Here is a 5,818-nt window from a genome sequence, read left to right as displayed (position 1 = left end):
TGACTCTTTGCGACCTCATGGACTATATAGTCCATGGACTTCTCCAGGCCAGAATACTGGAGTGCATAGCCTTTCCCTTCTCCAGAGCATCTTCCCAACCCAGGGATCGAACCCAGGTCTCCCACATTGCAGGCGGATTCTTTACCAACTGAGCCACAAGGGAAGTCCCTTGGATCCAGAACCTGTGGGCTAAAAATACCGGTTCTGCCGTTCACAAGCTCTGTGACCCTGAGATACTCTTCTAACCTCTCTGTGCCTCGGTTTCCTCATCCGTAAGGTGGGAAGAGAGTCCCACTACCTACTGAATGGCTATTGTGAGGCTAAAGGGAATTGCTGGGCATCGTGATCACCATTGGTGGGTGGTGGTGGTAAGAGTAGCAGCTATTTTCTGTTTGTGATTATTTCAGTGTCCTCTGAGATTCAAACTGCATAGGGAAGGAGACTCAATGCCTGCTCTCTAGGAGCCCATGGCCAGATGAGGCAGAAATATATGTACAAGTAGAAATGACCCACGAGAAGGATGGGGAACGCCCTAGTGACTCCGAAGGGCTGGAGGGCTAGAGAAAGGATGCACATCTTTGGCTGGTGGACCATGTGGACCCAAACTTGAAGGACAACTTACTCACCATGGCCTGCTCCCATGAGGTTCCTGGACCCCTGGTCAGTCCTGGGTGGTTGCCCTGCAGTGGTTGCCCTGGGGATGTCTGCGTGGGCCGCAAAGCCGGACGATGGGGGCCTGCTGCCCCCTACTGGTATTTGCTCTGCTCAGTACCATCCACCCACCTTTCCAGATCCTGGAGGCTCAGTGAGCGCGGAACCCAGGAAGTGGGTCTCCAGAAGCCAAGGCAGCAATCTTGGGAGGTCGGCGCGGCCGAGGGGGGTGTGGGTAATCAGCTTGCAAAGCTCTCCCCCAGGTTGGACCCTCAGTCACCCCAGAGACACCCACAGAGTGTTCCGCACGTGGTGAGGCTGGAATAAGCAGCAGGAGGGTAAGAACAAATCATAGGCGGGTGAAGGCCCCCCTCTAGCGGTCACTGTGGTCCAGTGGCGGATGCGATCTGAACCTCAGACTGCCAGACGGAAGGTGGCCAAGAGCCTGAGCCTGCGCTGAGGTGCTGCCCCAGAGGGAGGGTCCTCTTTCTGGTGTCTCAGCAGATCATCCTCATCACTGTGGGTGGGGTCGTCTCAACCCTCCCGCATACCCCCGAGAGACCCTCCCTCTCTCTGAGCCCTGAAGGGCCACCCTCTATGACCGCCCTCCATGAAACCCTGAGTGCCCCCCAGACTCCCTCCACACCGTGGTTCCTGTAACCAATGCCTTGGTAAATACACACCTCCTAAACCACTCCCTGAAGAAGGTTGAAACCAGCTAAGGATGAGGGATAAGTCCCACCAGCTTCCAAACCCATGATGGTCTCCTTGGAGTGGGTGGTGGGGCTGGAAGGGGGACGAGGCTGTGACAGTAGAGAAGGTTCAGGGCAGGGGGCTGAGAAGGGGAGGGTCCCCGGCTTCTGCCTCACCCCATCCTGCACCTCCCTCTTCCAGGGGATAGGGATGGGCTTGCTGTTTCCCATCTCTGTTCTTCTGTGTCCTCCTGGGTTTTTGCCACAAAACTCACACTCACACTCCCCCGGGATGTGGCTGCTTTTGAGAGCACAGGGTTCATGGCCCAGGGTCAGTTGGGAGCAGAGCAGGAAGCCAGGTGAAGAACTTGGTAATTAATGAATCACAAAATTGAGGGTTGCAGGGACTTTCCTAGACCATGCCCTTTAATCTCTCCATTTTCGAGAGAAGGAAGCTGGGGCCCTGGGAAGAGAAGTTGCCACCTCAGGGGGGCCCATTTAGGAGCTGTGACTTCCCAGACTTGCTGGGGTCAGGCAGAGAGGAGGGTGGGGAGGAAAACAACCTGCTAATATTAATAGACGTTCAGCCTCTGTGAGGTCATAGTTTCTTGGAAACAGGAATGCACTGACACAACCGTTCCAGGGAAAGGCATTTCTCCAGGATGCAGTGGGGGTGATAGGATTAATGGACAGTTGCCTCCCTGGCTGAAATACACATCCATGCCCTCTGCGCAGAGTAAGCCCCTCCCTCTAGACAATGCAGACATAAGCCCCACGCCATTGCCTTTGGGCCAACTGGATGTGAGCGGCTGAGACAGGTGAATGTGTGATGTGACTGGTCCTCCTGCTTGACTCAAAGCCCCAATGAGAAGAGGCTGAACCCAACAACTCCTGCCCCCTGCGCTCGGCCACGCCATGAAGACACGAGTCCCGCAGGCAGAGAACGCGTTAGCCTGTGAGGAAGCATGTGGCTGTAAACCCCTGAGCTGTGAGGTTGTGTACGTGCTAAGTTGCTTCAGTCCTGTCTGGTTTTTTGTGACCCCATGAACTGTAGCCCACCAGGCTCCTCTGTCCATAGGATTCTCCAGGCAAGAACACCGGAGTGTGTGGTCGTGCCCTCCTCCAGGGGATCTTCCCAACCCAGGGGTCGAACCGATGTCTCCTGCATTGTAGGCAGATTCTTTACCACTGAGCCATGGGAGAAGCCCTAAGATGTGAGGCTCTTGCTGTGCAAAACACGAATACATGATTCAGCCCACATTCTACATTGAGTCATCTATGGGCTTCTCTTTCCCTGGCCCCCCATAACAACTCACACTCCCCGATAAGTAATCAGGATGGTTACATTAAAGGCTGGAAACAGAGCTTTTTTTTTTTTTTTAAATGGGTCATTATCAAAATCAGATTTATATTAATGGCGTCACAGTAGCAACACAAAATGTACTGTCTCATTTCCATAGGAAAGATTATATGTACACTATACACTTAAGTCTTGAAATGTGAATCCCCAAAACATTCAATTCAATAATCAACGAATTTGCTGAGGGTCCCACACCGTCAAATCCTAATTCAGCAGAACAAAAACCCCTCCTTGGCTGCCAAGCGCTGGCGATGGACTTTGTCTTGCTGCAGCTGTTCGTGATTTGGATGCCAGAGTTTCATAATGATCCTTTCAATGTTGAGAGCATATATGCTGTGGGTAGGAATGACTTCCCTGTGTACCTGCAAAGCTTCAAAAAGGTCGTACATGTTCACTGGAGGCAGAGACACGGGCAGTGTGTCCCCAGAACACGCCAGCAGTAACGCCGCCTGCTGCTCAGCATCATCAGGGGGCGGGTGGGACGCTGGCTACAAGGAGCAGAGAAGGCTGGCAGGCTTTCTATTAAGCTGTTATAAGCTACTACACTATTCTTGAGGTATGGCTGTGGAGTCACATTACTACCAAAGGCATATTTAAAATGACCATCAGGTAATCGGTAAGCTTTCCTTCTTGACACAACTGATGTCAGTATATCTTTAAGGTGATTCTCCACCGCGTAGACCACAGCTGAGACAGCCTCCTCGGTGACATTGTCCAGCCCGTGCTCGTAAGCAGTCACTGTCATTCTCCCTTCAAGCTGACCCTGAGTAGGAAGCATCATTTTGTGGGGACAAAGTTTCAAGTCATCGTCATCCTGGGGATCCTTTGCCACAAACTGCTGGGCTCCTGAGAGCGGATTTTGAGGCTGGAATCTATGATCGAATTTCTGACGAACAGAAGAAAGCTTTTTCTTTCCCTTTGGTTTTCCAGGTTTGGCTGCAGAACCCCCTGTCCAGGGTAAAGATCCAGCACCCTTGTTTCACGTTGTCCCCCAGGGCCTCGCTCAAGTTCTTCTTCGCTGCCTCCAGCTCGCTCACAAAGGTCGCCATTTCTCCCCACGTATCAGCCCGACCTCCTGGAAACAGAGCTTTAAATGCTTCCTGACTGATGCCCTTATCTTCTTGGGTCCTGGATAAAGTGATCCTAACGGTGTGTGCAAAGCACAGCAAGTGAGTCCTGACTGCCAGGGACTACTCCCTCCAAAACAGGGCAAGCCCCAACATTGCTTTGTGACAGTACATTGGCCAGGTAAGGAGGGGGACCCCAGCTCTCACGCTGAAACCCTGCCTTAAACCTAAAACTAAATACTGGGAAATAAAGGCCAAAGGCCGGCAGTCACTGAGTGTTTTTTTTTTTTTTTTTCAGTATTTAATTTATTTGGCTGCGCTGAGTCTTAGTTGCAGGATGTGGGATCTTTAGTTGCGGCATGTGGGATCTAGTCCCCTGACCAGAGATTGAACCTGGGCCCCCTGCATTGGGAGGGCAGAGTCTTAGGCACTGGACCACCAGGGAAGTCCAAATGATTATTTTTTTAGGTCAGAAAACACAGAAGACTTGAAGAAGGTAGAATCCATTTTCAGGTGCGTGGCCTGGTGCAGGGGAGACACAGGGCTGGTGAGGTTCCCAGCTGGCTCACCCCAACTCTGCTTGTCTGTCTACTTTCCAATCCACTGGGGCTGGAGCGGTTTGACCAGATCGTGTGATGAGTGAGGGTGGACACAGGCTGCACTTAGGCCCCCTGACTCCTGGCTTCCACTTCTTTCTTCTGCACCCTGACTCTGTGCTCAAGGACACCATACCCATCAGGGGAATCCTAATTTCACCCAAATAACAGTGTTTAAAGCAGCAACCGGAGGCTCAGGGTTCAGGACTCTGGATTCCATGTAGGGTGGCAGGTTGCTGTCACCTGCCACCTGAACAGTCCCCAAGGCATCAGGCCTGGGCTTGCCCACACCCTTGGAGCCCTGCCCACCCTGACCCTGGGCTGGGCCATGACCTGCTTCAGCCAATGAGACATCAGGGAACATGTGCTCCTGGGGCTGGGGCCAGGCCTGCCCACTGGAGCTTGTGCTCTGAGGATGTTTCTTGACGTGGAGACTAATGGTCCGTCCTCCTTGAGGATGAGAGAATTCGTGGAAAGACAGTCCCAGCTGTCGCTGCCAGGCCCACCCTCCACTCTACCCTCCAGCTCAGCAGTCACACCAGTGGACCCAGGGGATTCAGCAGAGGGACTACTCCACAACTGCAGATGCAGGAGAAATGCCTTGTGTTGTTTTAGGCCACTAAGTTGTGGGGTGGCTCCGTATGCAGCCACAGGGAACTGGCTGGACACTCAGGCTGTCCTGAACATCTCCCGGAGCAAAGACCCGCCCCCAACCCACACTAGATCCAAAAAAGATGAGCCCCCTCAGCCCACAGGCTGTGAGCTTCCTTCTGGTGCCTGTGATGGTCACACTGCACCTGGCCCAGTTCTTTCCTTCTGAGGCCAGCCTCTGCCATGGCCCATCAGTTTCTTCCCTCTAGCTTCCAATCTCTTTCCAAAGCATTACTGTATTCAGAACCTATCAAGTGAAACCACAGGAAGTCTGCCTCCCAAAGGACTGAAAAGAGACCCAGGACAGGTACACGCAGAATGGCAATGCTACTCCAGGTAGAGTGCAGCCCAGACTCTCTCTCCAGAGGCCAGGCCAGAGCCCGTTGCTTACGGGGAGCATCAGGGGAAAGGCCACAGAGTTACATGTCATGTCATCTACTAACTGGAGGGCAGTTAGGGGCCAGTAAGAGCTCTAAGTGGAGAATCACCATCTGCTTTGCTGCAGTGGGTTGGAGGGAAAAAGACAGGAAGTGTGGAGTCTGGTCGGAGCAGAACAGTAATTCAAAGGAAATTCAGGCATGAGAAACCCAGAGGTTTCCTTATAGCTATGGCAGTGGAGGTGAGGGAGACGCATTAAAGATATTTAAGAGAATTTTGCAGGTCTTCCTTTCTTTTTTTTTTTAACTGGCTGTAGATGGATGAAGAAAAAAATGGAAATATTAGAGATAGCTAGATAGATAGGCAATAGGAAGAAGGAGAGGAGAAACAGAAGGTAGGAAGGAAAGAAGAAAGAAAGAGAGG

General features: G+C 52.3%; 1 pseudogene; it reads right to left on the bottom strand.

Moving 5' to 3' along the window:
* Positions 1–2,912: 2,912 nt before the first annotated feature.
* On the bottom strand, positions 2,913–3,752 carry LOC136157841 (transcriptional adapter 1-like; annotated as a pseudogene).
* Positions 3,753–5,818: the final 2,066 nt, after the last annotated feature.

The sequence above is a fragment of the Muntiacus reevesi genome, chromosome 2 (assembly GCF_963930625.1).
Source record: "Muntiacus reevesi chromosome 2, mMunRee1.1, whole genome shotgun sequence".
Taxonomy (NCBI): Eukaryota; Metazoa; Chordata; class Mammalia; order Artiodactyla; family Cervidae; genus Muntiacus; species Muntiacus reevesi.
This window is presented reverse-complemented; position numbering and strand designations above follow the sequence as displayed.